This window comes from Geotrypetes seraphini, chromosome 4 (genome assembly GCF_902459505.1).
Source record: "Geotrypetes seraphini chromosome 4, aGeoSer1.1, whole genome shotgun sequence".
Taxonomy (NCBI): Eukaryota; Metazoa; Chordata; class Amphibia; order Gymnophiona; family Dermophiidae; genus Geotrypetes; species Geotrypetes seraphini.
In genome coordinates this window covers 187,837,178-187,852,384 of record NC_047087.1, presented here as the reverse complement: position 1 = coordinate 187,852,384, position 15,207 = coordinate 187,837,178, and the positions used below count along the sequence as shown (strand labels likewise).

The window sequence follows — 15,207 nt, the reverse complement described above, 5'->3', positions numbered from 1 at the left end:
TAAAAATAGGTTATCCACATAAAAGCCTTAAAGGACCTAGTCTGCTAGGGATACAGGACCCAACATGGTCCGTGTTTCAACAAAAAGTCTTCAGGGGTCCCTGGAGGTCCTATAAAGGTGAATACGTGGGAAATAATTGTGTGGTGAACCGGAAGTGAGACACTGCAAACGCAAACAATATCACTTCCGGTTCACCACACAATTATTTCCCACATATTCACCTTTATAGGATCCCCAGGGACCCCTGAAGAAGACTTTTTGTCGAAACGCAGACCGTGTTGGGTCCTATATCCCTTCTGGACTAGGTCCTTTAAGGCTTTTATGTGGATAACCTATTTTTATGTGGATGAATTTATTTTATGAGGATGATTTCAGTGTACCTTTGTAACTGACACTTTCAAATAAAGTCCATTTTGGAACATCGTCACTCCACAGAGTTTTCTTGGTTTTCTCTGAACATAGTGATAAATCAATAAGCTAATAATATATGTGATAGTATGTGGTACTTAAGACCAGTAAAATCAGAAGGTAGAAAAAAAATCAACTCCTCAGAGAGGAAAAGGTGGGTCAAAGCACAGTGAAAACAAATTTGTGAAGAATCCCGTCAGGCCCTGGAAGGTTCCATAGTGCTTGTGAGGAGTACCGAAATAGCACCAAAAAGAAGTGGTGACCAACAACAAGAAAAGGATTCAAAAGGAGACCAAAATATTAAAGAAGGTTGTAGCAAAAGACATTCTGCCTTCCAACTGTCCACTGAAATTGAAACCAGAAACAAACTGCCAGAGAGTTTTCGATGGTTGATTGGACAGCAAAAGCAGAAATTACTTTAGTGCAGTGAGAATAACCCCCTCTTCTACGAAACTGCAATAGCAGTTTTTAGCGCGGTGAGCCGTGCTGAATGGCCCACGCTGCTCCCGACACTTATAGAGTTCGTTTGAGCATCAGGAGCAGCGCGGGCCATTCAGTGCAGCTCTTTGCGCTACAAACCGCTAGTGCAGTTTAATAGAAGAGGGGGTAAATGTAGAAAAAACACACACAAAAAAATGACTTATAACATAAAGGCAGTATTGTCTCAGTCAAAAAGCAATATACAGCAGATAAGCAAGGTGAGGTGAGGATGGACTTGGCCCCACCAAGTGTCACCCCATTAAAAGGAACAAATTCTGCCTGCAATACAATTCTCTTCTCTACTAATACTAAGGGCTCCTTTTACTAAGGTGCGCTAGCGTTTTTAGCGCACGCAGGATTTTAGCGCGCGCTAAACCCACTACGCTTCTAGAACTAATGCTAGCTCAATGCTGGCGTTAAGGTTTAGCGCACGTGGCAAGTCAGCACGCGCTATTCCGCGCGTTAAAGCCCTAACGCACTTTTGTAAAAGGAGCCCTAAGTCATAGAACTGAATTAGGAGAATGGCTAAGGAGCACTGACAAGGAGCTGCAAGGTTCATCTACCATCTGCTGGAGGCAGAAAACAATGCACCAGACCCTTATAGGGTAAATCACATGGAACTACTTTGTTTTTTATATCTCCATCCAGGCAGACATAACAGCCACTTGTTTGGACTGGTATTATTATGGGTGACAACGAAAGGGGAGCTGCAAATACATTTGTACATGTCAGTTTGATTTATGTGGAATCAGATGGGGAGCAAATACAGTGATTCAAGAAGGGGGATGCTAAATGAACATATCGGCATCAAAGGAAAGTAAATCATACCACAAAGTCCAAGCAGAAGGTAAATGAGAGAGATCTTTCAGTGGCAGATCATGAGAAGCAGGTTGCAGTAGTCTACATGCTAGCATGAGAGGAGGTCTTTGACTTCAATGACCATTGTTTTCAGATTACTCTGTCACCTCAGTCTTACATAGCCACAATCAACAATAAAATGTTAAGTGGTAAAAATAAATTCCTGATAACAGAAGCAGCTAGGTGGGCAACAGAACCAAGGCCCTTACACTAGCCACAACCCCTTCTGCATTGTGATGCCATCACTTAGGAAGATCTGCACAGGACTTTTGAAGGTGGTGCTTCTGACATGCAAACTGAATCATGCTGAGATGAATGCAATGTGCGATGCATCTTTTGTAGAACAGCCCCTTGAGAAGCATGGCATGAAATGCTTCTGTTTAACATGCCCTGTACTGCAATCAAACCAATAAACTGCAAACCTCTTAAACGCAGAAAGGGAAATTCTGTAAGGGTCACCTAAAGTTAGGCGCCATCAGGTACCAAGATCGTGCCTGCCCGCGCCAACTTAATTGTTTTAATTGGTTTTAAGTGTTGTGATAATTTAAAAGCCAATTAAGATACAATTTTTTTTAAAAGTCTAGGCGCCTCTCTGGAGATGCGGCTAACACCCAGGCACCTAGCGGCATTGCCTAAGTAGGCATGTTGAGGAGCGGAGTTGGTCTTCACTAGGCGCGATTCTATGATGAACCTAGGCCTACTTTACCAACACTGAAGTTTGTCGTCAGGTGCCGGTTGCTGCAATTTTCTAAGTGCTGCTTGAACGTGATTGACACGGAGCAGATGCCATTTTTCTAGGCGCCTGCCATTTCAGGCCTCACTTACAGAATCAGCCCCAGAGTGTTCAAAGGCAGTGATCATACTCCTTTTTTAAGTATTTTTTGTCTAATTACAAAGTAAACCTGAAAATGAAAGAGACATATTACACACCTCTTTGATTGATACAAAAATTATTCAGATCCATATAGATAACAATCATTGTGCAACTGCCATAACCTGTGATATACTTTAAAAATAAAGTTTAAAAATAAAGTTAAAAGACTTTATCAATCCAACATGGATAGCCTATGCTACATACAGTACAAGGAACTGAAATATGGAGGCTGATCTGGGCTACACCCAGCTGTGCAGCAAGGGGAAAGGAAGAGCTAAGGAAAGAGCATTGCTTCAGGTCTCAGTTCATCCTGGAGACTTATCACAAAGCAGCACAATACCAAAAAAAAAAAAAAAAAAAAAAAAAGCAAACCCACAATCGAGCGCAACTGCGCTTTGTCTAGGGTAAAATATTTAAGAACCACAAACAGAAGAATCTAAAGTCGCATCTTTCTAATGGCCAAGACCCCCTGCATCTCTAAAACTCGCCACCTGGCTCTCACCCAAAGGAAAAATGGTTCAAAAAGTTCCAACTATATTACATAATTGTTGATGTGTTTTTAAAGATAAGAGCTGAGACAGGGATGGGAACTGATAGCTCCGCCAACATCAGCAGAGCTCATACATCACAGTTGAATCCAGGTGGAAGAGAAAGCCTGCTAAATAATTTAATTCAATCCCTGTATAGTATTTAAAATTACATCATATATATATAGATATGTACACAAAATGCTATAAATTAATTCTATATATATTTTTTTCCTTTTCTTTCCAATGTTTTTCTTATACAAGTTTGATTTTTAAATTCTTTCTTCTAAAAATCTTCTGATTTCGCTCTCTTTCTCTGTGTCCTAGAGTGGGGTATGGAAGCAATCCATGACCGGGCCAGTTGCTGAGTTGCTGTCATCTGTGGTCACAGTTGTAAGGATACTAGATGGAGCAAAATCTAACGCTGTTGGAAGGGAAAGCAGGAGGCAGCTGAGCCACTCATCCCAGCCCTAGACACTAAATACCAAGGGACAAGAGCAGCTGGGTCCAGCGGACAGGTCCAATTCTAGATCCTAAGTTTGGGTTTTTGTGTCTTTTAGTTCATTAAGTCTATCAAGATGGCTCAATGCACTGCACCAGGAATCTCCAGCTGATTCCAGAGGCTAGAACAGAAAAAAATAAAAAATAAAAGGTTACAAACTTCATATTCCTCTGAAAGTTAATATTATCAATGTAATAACAAAGATTCAGTGTATAGAACCCACAACATCCATAATGAAAATACAAACAAGCCACTAAGAAGTAGAGAAACTTGCTGTGATGAGTGCCTTTAGCTACATAACATATCTTTTGTACAGTCCCTTGAAATAGGAATACTGTTGAAACATCACTGACTAATAATAATAATAATAATTAATTTTCTTATATACCGCCCAACCGGAGGGTAGTCTGCGACAAAAATGATAAGGGATGGGACAACTTCCCTTTGAGGAAAGGCTAAAAGTGGTAGGGTTTTTCAGCCTGGAGAAGAGAGCTCAGGGGAGATTTATTTATTTTTTATTTTACTATTTATATACCTCACTTATAGCCTAAGTGGTTTACATTCAGATACTCAAGCATTTTTCTCTATCTATCCCGGTGGGCTCACACTCTATCTAATGTACCTGGGGTAATGGGGGATTAAGTGAATTGCCCAGCATCACAAGGAGCAGCATGGGATTTGAACTCAAAACCTCAGGGTGCCGAGGCTGTAGTTCTAACCACTGCACCACACACTCCCCTATAGAGGTCTAACAGGTAGATATGAATCACTTGTGTACTCTTTTCAAAAATACTAGGCCTAGGGGGGCATGCAATGAAACTACTTAAGTAGTAGATTTAAAACAAACAGGAGAAAATATTTCTTCACTCAACATGTAATTAAACTCTGGAATTCATTGCTGGTGAATGTGGCAAAATCAGTTTGCTTAGCAGAGATGAAGAGATTAGGTTCTTACTTTGCTAATATCTTTTCTACTGTAGTAGAGAGGTGTGTCATTCTGGACAGTACAGTATTCTCCCCATGCTTGTGAGCTGTGCAGAAGGATTCTCTCTTCCTCCTTCTCCAGAGGGCTCTGCTGCCTCCTTCAGTTTAAACCAAAGCAGGCGATAACCATATATAGGCACACATAAGGAGGGGTACGGGGAGACTCCCTGATCTACAAATCTGTTCTGCTCTGAAAAGTATTACAAACATGTTAATTGAACAAATCAAAACATCAAAATAACCATACTAATCAGAAACTGTCCTATGTTCGTCTTAATTAGATTGTAAGCTCTTTCAAACGGACCATCTCTTGCATGTTTGTTGTACAGTGCAGTGTGCATCTGGTAGCGCTTTATAAATAATAAACAGTAGTAGTAGTAGTTGTAGTAGTATTTATGGAGCTCAAACAATCCCCCAATGTGTTATAGCAATAGATTATTCTTCATACCCTTAAGATCCGACTGACTTCAAAATCTCAGTTTTGACTTGAACTTCCTGGCTGAGACATTAGGCAGGCAGAAAAATATTTACAGGGTGGGGGTTCCAGAATGACACACCTGTTGCACTAGAATGTTCTTACTTGCTAATATCTTTTGTAGATAGGTGTGTCATTCTGGACAGTGGGGACATATAAAAAGGAGTCCCAGAAATCTAGGAAGGGACCTCTGTGCTTGCTTGTAACACTGAGGACTCAAAGATGGTGTCCTCCCATGGTGTAGAACTTGAAGAACATATGCATAGTAGACCAGGTTGCTGCCCTACAAATCTCCTCAGGCAAAATCAACTGATCTTCCACCCATTAAGAAGCCACGTTTCTTGTGGAAAGTGCTTTCAAGGAAACTGGCAATTGCTTGCCACAAGCAATATATATCAATGAGATGGCCATTTGTATCCATCTTGAAATGGTAGCCTTAGACACTGGTCTACCACATCTAGCCTGACTGGTGAGCACAAATAGATGGTCTGACAATCAGAACTCACTGGTGACCTCTAGATAACATAGGAGGACTCTCCTCACCTCCAGCTTCCTCAGAATCTGGTCTTTTTTCTTTGACCCTGTGGTCTGGAACATTGGCAATCTTACCTCTTTTTCTTTTTTAGAAAAAAAATTTTTATTTTGAATTAATTTTTTTATTTTTTAATGTTTTATTAATTTTATAAGATTAGTGAACAAAATATACAAATATGATTTGCTTTTTGTTTTACTTGATATGTACAAAGTAATAAATGCAAATACAAATCAATTGTGTGCATATAAATCTATATAATTACATAAAATGTAAATAGCAAATGAACATGGTGGGATCAGCACATCATATCATTGGCACATGGTAAGCAGCAATCATATTAAAATGTAATGAAACTTTCAAGAGGCACCACCAGCTAAATAAGTTAAGGATAGCAATATATTCTGAAACTCTGTTTGTCAATGGTCTAAAGCACAATAGGTTTGAACAGGGCTCCATAATTTGAGAAATGTGCTAGTAGCATGTTGTTTCCCTGCCATTATACTTTCATATTTGTTAGTGATACATACATTGTTCCACCATACCATGAATTCTACTTTAGAAAGAATCTTCCAACATTGCAAGATATTTTTGATGGCCATATGAAATGCTGAAACAACCTATGGCAAAAAGGATGGGACTGCCTGCAAGGAAAATCCCGTCTCCATGATCTTGTGGAAGGGCTCCCTGCAGCTACGACAACTTGTGTCTCCTGACGTAATGGCCATAAGGAAAATGATCTTGACAGCAAAGTCCAACAAGGAGCTTGACTGAGGACATGCAAAACCACATTAATGTTACTGGTGGTCCGAGTCTTAGTGCCCCCTTTAGGAATCTGGCTATGTCCGGATTAGAAGCCAAGGGAGCTTTGTGTCCAAGAGCTCTGAAGCACGAGAGGCCCGCCACTTGGACCCCGAGACACACCACTGTGAGGCCTTTGTTGAGATCTGCTTGGAGGAAAACTAGCACCACCTTGATTGGAGCACTAAATGGCTTCACCTTCTCTTTAGTGAAACAGTGCTGAAACATTTCCCTTGTCTTAGCATAAGCAGAGACTTTCAAAGGCTTCTTTGCTCTGATGAGAGTAGCAATGACAACATCTGAGTATCCTTTATGCTTTAGTGCCACGCACTCAAGGCCCAAAGCGATCCGGATCTTCTATGATCACACGGCCTTGAGTCAGAATGGGCTGTACCTGCAGTCTGAGACCCTGGTTCTTCTGAAGATACCCTAGGTCTGTGTACCACAGCCTGCATGATCAATTCAGTGCTACAAGAACCATTCTCCTTTAGTGGTTTACTATACTGTCAAGTATTCACCCTATCATGGGCTATGGAGGAAACATGTACAAGAGCTCATTTTTTGGCCATGGCTGGACTAGAGCATCCAGACTCTTACTTCCAGGCTTGGATCTTCGACTGAAAAATCGGTCTGCCGTCTTGTTCCTTGATGTAGCGATCAGATCGAAAGAACGATGGACTGGAACACTGCTGAAGATAATGTCCATTCTCTCAGATATTAGGTCTGCCTGCTGAGGTAATCGGCCTGAATATTGTCCACTCTTGTTGCCCACCGGAATAAGAGGGCTTCCAGGCTCAGCTATGCACTCTTGGTGCCTCATTGGCGACTGACATATGCCACCGCAGAAGAAGGGTCTAAGAAGGCTCAGACCGCTCAGAAGGCTCAGACTCTTTCCCAACCTTTGTAATGTCAATCAAATGGCCTGAAGTTCCAGTCTATTAGACTATTTTCTCTGGGAGGCCTCCCGAGCTGCACAGGCTGGCATCTGTTGTGAGAATCACCCCTGAAATCTGTTGTAATAATCACCCACAAAGTTATTCTGAGGGCATGCCCCATAATGATGACTGTGGATGGAGCCACCTACTCATACTGCACTGGGATTCCAGAGTCCATGGGAGAGTCATTTCAAGGGATTCTGTTGTGGGGACCACCGAGACAGGAGTGAGTTCTGGAGAGGACATGCGAGCCTTCGCCCAAGAGACCACATCTATAGTGGCTTACATGGATCCTAGTATTTGGGCGGAGCTGTCTATTATCTGAGTGCAAAGCTTCTGTCTGCGTGCCTCTGAAAGATAGACTTGGTCTTCTGTCGTGTTAAATAGAACACCCAGGTATTCCAGGAATTAGGACAGAACCAGTTGGCTCTTTTGAAAATTCATTATCCATCCCAGGCTCTGCAAAATCTGGACCACTTGAGCCACTGCTTGTTCCCCTTCCAATAATGATAGAGTTGTGATCAGCCAGTTGTCCAGATATGGATGCACTTGCAGTCCTGCCCTGCAGAGATGTGTTGTTACCACCACCATCACCTTGGTGAACATGCTAAGTGCTGTTGCCAACTCAAAGGAAAGCACTGAGAACTGATAATGTCTCTCCAGCACATGGAATCTCAGGAATCTCCTGTGTTCTGAAATATGGGAATGTGCAGACAAACTTCCGTCATAGGGAAGCTAGAAATTTCCCTGCAACGACTGACCACACAGTTTCCATGAGAAAGCATTGAATCTTCAGGGCCTCGTTGAGCAGTGTTAAGATCCAGACTGGGTCTCCAGTCATCTGATCCTTTCTTGGGCACTATGAAGCATATGGAGTATCTGCCCGAGCCTGATTCTTCTGGCTCTATGGCCTGAATTTCTAGAAGTCTCTGTACTGTTGCCAAGACTCTGAATGACCTTTCTAGTTGCCCCACCGGTGAGTCCACAAACCAGTATGCTAAAGAATGAGTGAACTCGATATTGCACCCTTCCCAAATGCGCTTTCTTGGAGGCTGATGTGTGATAAGAACCGGAGGCTTGGTTTTGGCTAGGTCCTGTGAATCTCTGTATTGATCCCTGATAGGATGAGATGAAGCTCCTTCCGACTAATGTCAAAAGAGCCTCAAATTACAAAAATTTGACCACTCAGAACCTCTAGAGGTTCACATTATGCTGTCAGGCAGAGATTTTGGTCAGCAGTCTGCCATGCTGGCCATCAGATCATCCAGACCCCTTCCGAACAACATCTGTCTTTTGAAAGAGAGACTACTGAGAGCAGCCTTGGAGGTGGAATCTTCTGACCATTGCCTGATCCAGAGCATTCTGTGGGCTAAAATGGAATAAGCCGAGACTTTGCTCATGACTGATGATGTTCATCAGCTACATAATCCACCCCTACTCCCATAAGCTGAGGCAAAGACTCATCCTCTGCCAAGGTGAGCCCATGCATCTTCTTATGATAAATGCATGCCACAAAAGACCCTGCTGCAGCTGCTTTGATCCCTAAGGCCAAAGTTTCGAACTGCCCTTTTAGGACCACATCCACTCTGCAATCCTGCATATCTTTTAATACTATGCCTCTCTTACTTGGCAGGGATGTGCGCTTGTTTACCTGAGCAAATAAAGAATCCACCTGAAGCTGAGCAAATATCTGTTGACACTCCTGCACCATAGGATAAAACCTAGTCATTGTCTTGGCTACTTTTAAAGAGCCCTCAAGTATCCCAGGGCTTCGTGACTATAACACTCATATCAGGATGCCAGGGAAAAGCCATGGGCTGAACTCTCACTCTACTCAGGGTAGAATATTGAGTGGAAGGAGACTACTGGAAATCTAACTGAACTCCCGCAGAGAGTCAGTAATGAGCTCCAATGGCATTGAAGGCTTGATCAGCTGGCGTACTGTGGAATCCTCCCCGATGGTTGAGGGCCACCATTGCATTCTGCATACTTGTTCCTGTCTGCAACCCTATATCACCCAGCAGGGAAGACTTGCTCTGTGACAGCAAGGGCCTACAGAATGACCCTTCGCTTTCCAAATCCTTGTCAGACAGGTCCACCAGTTCCTGGTCAGCCTCTGCCAATGATCCTGAGGTGCCCTGGGAGCCTATGCCTCCTTGTGCGACCCTGGCTCACTGCCAGACCTCAGATGAGGATCCCGGCAATCCAAATAAGCTTGTCACATTAAATTAACAAATTCAGGGGAAAAGGCTTTACTAGGCATCACCGAGTCCCCTTTAGGTAACTACACCTGTCTCTGGGGTTCTGCAGCTTCCACGCTCTTAGGTATGTCACTATTCCTGGGATCCGATAGGGATTTTCTTCTGGTAAACAGGTCTCCCGAAGGATCCTCAGCCCTAAATGGGAGACTAAGCCCAATGCTCCTCCCCACCTTCATGTGCTGCGTGGCATGTGGCACAAGGGCACTCTTTCAGCATCCTTGCAGCACAAATCTGGCATTAGAGTTTTGAGGCAAAACGAGGCGATTTAAAGGATCTGAAGAATTTTGAGACAAAAATTCAGGAAATCCAAGATGACCATCATGGCAGCATTTTAGTGCCAAAATCAGCTCAAAAATGACCTATAGTTAAAAACACAGAAAACCCCAAAAACAAAATAAAATAGGATTTTGGAGGTGGAGGATCCCACAGAATGTGGCAGAAACCTTAAAAAATAGGTTTTTCAGACTCCCCCCCCCCCCCCCACACACACACCAAATTTGCCCATAGGCTGTAATAGTCTTACTCAGTGACATGTGCTATGAAGGTGCTGCAACCTGCCTCAGCACTAAGCAGTAGCTGGATCTTGGAGAACAATCTGTGCCTGAATTAGCCAGTCCTCCAATACCAAGATCTTCGGTCTGCCAGCTGGACCGAAGTCGGACTGATACTCAACCCTTGTAGAACCACGCACGTGAAGGGGGAAGGCGAAATTGCAGCTGGCACACTGAAGAGCCTCACTGAGCCCCCTGCAGATGCCGAACAGTCTACACTCAAGTAGGTGAGCTAAGCTACTAAGGATATGGACCCTGAGCTCCACAAAGTTTTCTGCAGGCTGGCCAAATAGTTCCACAAGGAATTAAACTTGCTGGCTGCAGACCCAAGCCTGCTTCTTCTCCACACAGGCAGAGCTGAAAAAAACACGAAAAATACCGAATATAATGAAGAATGATGGCAGGCTCCCCAGGCAAGGATGGATCAAAGGTTAGGAAATGCTACAAGAGAGATAAACCAAAATGTATCCATGACATCCTGTCTCTCTTGTGTGTTTAGACTGTAAGCTCTTTGAGCAGAGACTGTCTCCTTTGTGACTGTACAGCAGAGAATGACAGGGACAAATCTGTCCCCATCCCTGCAGGAATTCAATTTCCCCATCCCGTCCCAGTCCTATTCCTGTAAGCTCTGCCTTAATCGCACAAGCCTTGAACACTTATGATTTTAAAGTGATTGAGGCTTTTGCAGATGAGGATGGAGCTTGCAGGAATGGGGCAGGGACAGGAAAAGAACTTGCTGGGACGGGATAGGAAAATGTGTTCCCGCGGGGATGGGAAAAAATTTGTCCCTGTATCATTCTCTACTGTTCAGCGCTGCGTGTGTCTGGTAGAGCTATAGAAATAATTAATAGTAGTAGTTCAGCTAATGCTACCTGGTGGAAAACCTAAGTGAGTGGAGGAGGCTGGAGCACAGAGAACGTATGCATGAAGGTGAGCTACAATGACAAGTGAGGGAGGAGGAGCTGCATTAAAGATAAGGAACAGAGAAGTGCAGAAGATGAACTAGGCAAGGGAGGGTTTCAGAACAGTTGCAACACTGCTAATAAAGAAAGGAGAGAATGGCACAGAACTTTGTTCAAACAGTACATGGAACACTCAGCTTTTTGCAAACGTTTCATAACTGAGCAAGATCTTGTGTATGGTAATCAATAGGAAAGCAAAGAAATAAATCGCTGCAGAACCTGACCAGTTCCGTTCCATCAGCTGCTAGAAGAATCTCACCAAATCTGAATACACAGAATCAGCACGGATCATTAGCAGCTCATCCAAAGACAATTTACAAATGTTTACTGACGTTCTTGCAGCTGTTTTCGATAGGAGCATATTTCCAGATGTAACCATTCACAGTGTAAAGGCACATTTTGTTCTGAAGGAATTGAAATGAATTTTCAACAGCAAGAAACAATCCTCAAACAATGCCTACAGTGAGCTGTGTGCAAAAAACAAAAATAAACCTGAGAAATAGTGGGAAAAACCCAATGGAAAAAGTGTTGGTTGACAGAGACTACCCAAGAAACTTATACAACAAAATTATTTTTAAAATAACAACCACGTTGAAAAGAGCTCTGGTGATGTGCATCCAATCAGCTCTGTGGAAAGGCAAAGACTAAGGAGGTCCTTCCTGCATGACAAGCGGAAAACATGAAATGGTGTGCGTGACAAAAGCTTCTAGTACTTACTATGCTGGAGAAGCTTTTCAGTGTGGACTTTCAGTGCCGTCACCCATGCTATCATTATGAATTAAAAAGGGTTACCGATTGTGTGCCACAGGGATCTGTCCTTACTTTGGTTCAGTTCAATAGTTTTGTTAAATGATATTACAGAAGGGCCATTAAGAAAGGTGTTTGTGATCCAAGATGGCGACGGCATAGGAACGCTGTGCGATTGCTCCTGATAGCTTTTTCAAACTGGACATTATTTCTGTAAATAGAAACGATTTCCTACCTCTGAGATGCCCAAACGGAGAGGGAGAAGCGCCGCTGGGGCCTCACGGCGCCCCGAGACCTCCGTGATCGGCAACATTGAAGAAATTATCTGGCGCATGCAGGGAACGTCGGCAGGATCAGGGCTACCCCCGCTGGAGACGCTGCAGGAGAACGGCACGCAGCAGTCCTCCCTGGGGCTTGAAACCACCTTCAGCCCTGATAATCGAGCACCTCCCCCGCATCCACGAACGGCTAGTTCCCCGAGGGAGGGGGAACTTCCGGGAATCGGAGTGTCTTTTCCTCTGGAGGCAGTGGAGATCAGTCCGGGGGACAGAGATTCGGTTTCCCAGTCTCTTCTAGGAAACCTGAATATGGAATTCGAGGTTATAACAACGGCGGGAGATGGATTAGCCCAGTCTGGATAGACATTGGAAGACTTACCAGTGGGTGAGCATAGGACTTTACATTTTCAATTTCCTCAGTTAACTAAACCCCAGGAGGTAACATTGGACGCTCTGTGGGACCTGGTAGTTACTATTCCTAAAACTATAGCGTCCCAACTAAATCAAGTGGAAGAACGGTTTAAATTGTATGATAAGGACATTCTAGAAATACGGAAAATTACTATTGAAAATAAATCACAGATAGGAAATCAACAACAGAATATTAATTCCCAAAAAGCAATACAGGAGGCTTTAATCAAAGATAATACAAACTTAAGAAGAAAACTTGAGTCACTAGAAAATTCTTCAAGAAGTAATAATCTTAGATTAATTAATTTTCCTAAGATTACAACAGTAACTCCTAGAGAAATGATTACTCGTTACCTGACGGAAATATTGGGAATTTCTGAACCTTCTATACCACCTCTTACTCAGGTGTATTACCTTCCTGTTAAAGACATTAAAGATCAAATAAACTTACAAGAAGTAAATCAAGAGCCTTTGGATGTTACAGCTTTATTAGAATTCTCAGATAGGGAAGTAGCCACACCGGCAACTTTGCTTCTTTCAGTAGCTCTTACAATAGATAAAATATGGTTACTGAAATTATACTTTAAAAATAAACAAAGAATTTTTGGGACTGAAAGTTCAAATGTTTCCTGATCTAGCCAGAGACACACAGAAGCGGAGAAAAGAATTTCTTTTAATGAGACCAGCAGTTATAGCCCTGGGTGCTACTTTTTTCCTTCGGTATCCTTGCAAATGCATAGTCCATTATAAATTGCAAAAATTTGTTTTCTTTGAACTGTCTTAACTGACAACATTCCTATCAATGTCAAGACTGGAGAAAGCTCAAGATGGACAGAGATAGACGACTGTTAGCACAGTTCTACCTATAACTGTTTTTCTTCTTTAATTGATTACTTAAATTCCGTTTATTTTCAATCTTGGATCCAAAATAAGAGGACTTGAGTGAGATTAAAGATATAATTATTTCTTGTTTTATTATTATGTTTAGAAATTTTTGCCTCTTGAATTTTGCTTTTCTGTACAAGTTTATACTTGATTGTTATATTGAAAACTTATAAATAAATAATAATTAAAAAAAAAAAGGAAGGTGTTTGTCTGTTTAGAAATTTTATTAAAATTGTGTGGTGGGTGTGAAAAATAGGAGTGATTTAACAAAGTTTGACGGATGGTGTATAGCCATGATCATTAAAAACATAAGTATCGCCATACTAGATTAAAGGTCCAGACTCAAAAGTGAAGGGGAGGAATAAGTAGAAGCTGATAAAGAAGAGGCTGAATTGATTAACAAATATTTCTGTTCTGCGTTCACAGCTGAAGCACCAGGAGCGGGACAGCAGAAGACAAATGTGAATAGGGATGGAAGAGTGGTAGACCCTGATCAATTTTCAGAGGGTTGTGTTCGTGATGAGCTAGCTAAATTAAAGGTAGACAAAGCGATGGAGCCAGATGGTGCTCATCCGAGGGTGCTGAAGGAACTTAGGGAAGTTCTGGTGGCTCTGCTAACTGACCTTTTCAATGCTTCTCTAGAATCGTGAGTGGTACCAGAGGACTGGAGAAAGGCGGATGTGGTCTCTCTATACTCTTATACAAGGTTTCTTTGAAGGGAGAGCTAGAAATACACAAAGGGCCTGATTCTATAAACAGCACCTAAATTGGTAGGTGCCTAGGGATACGGCACCTAGTACAAGTCATTCAAAGATAGGCGCTGTTTATAGAATCACACCCAACGATGCCTAACTCACTAATTAGCTAACTCAAAGCTAGGTGCCAGTATATCAAGCCAGAGTTTTCTTGGCCTAAAATACCGCTTTGGCAAGGCTTTGGCACTCCAGGCTTTAACAGGTTTTATATTGTGCCATTGCTTTTATCGGCATTTTGTGCCTTCAAAAGTTGTATTCTCAAAGCTTGGGACCCCTGAAGAAGGCATTCCTAGCTGAAACACGGACCGTGTTGGGCCCATATTATTTATTGCTCCCTTGGGCTATGCCTGGACATTTTTTATATGCTGGATTAGAATAAACAAAGTGGAATTGTCCCAATCAGAATGGTTAGCACTAAAAAAGTGTCCTTCAACTCATCTGATGAATACAAATATCTTTATTGGTTCAATATCTTGTATATATATCCAAAGACTCAATGACCCGACATGTACATGTTTCGGCCCAACCGGCCTGCCTCAGGAGTCTTATGAGCCTTTAAAGGTTTACAGCACGTTCATGACGTTCAACCGCTATCCATGCTCCTGAGTTACTCGCTTTGTAGAGTGGTGTGCTACTTTGTATCCCATGTGATTTTCCCATACAACCTTTAAAGGCTCATAAGACTCCTAAGGCAGGCCGGTTAGGCCGAGACATGTACATGTCGGGTCATTGAGTCTTTGGATATATATACAAGATATTGAACCAATAAAGATATTTGTATTCATCAGATAAGTTGAAGGACACTTTTTTAGTGCTTACCATTCCGATTGGGACAATTCCACTTTGTCTTTTTGCGTTTGAATTTGTGGTTTTGCTTCCCCTGTTTTTTTGTTTTTTTTTTGCTGGATTAGAATAAACACCTGCATCAAGAATATCTACTCCACAGTGTTATTTTTTTATTCTAAAATACCAGTGCCTAAC

The 15,207-nt window shown here is 42.3% G+C and overlaps 1 protein-coding gene across 2 annotated transcripts in view; it reads right to left on the bottom strand.

The window, feature by feature from the left end:
- Positions 1-333: 333 nt before the first annotated feature.
- DNAJB12 (DnaJ heat shock protein family (Hsp40) member B12) overlaps positions 334-15,207 on the bottom strand; it is a 137,963-nt gene continuing 123,089 nt past the window's right edge. The window contains exon 9 of one of the 2 annotated variants that reach the window (XR_004539208.1): positions 334-3,770. The gene's annotated coding sequence lies outside the window, so the exon portion shown is untranslated. The remainder of the gene's footprint in view (positions 3,771-15,207) is intronic. The other variant, XM_033941928.1, reaches the window with a different exon arrangement.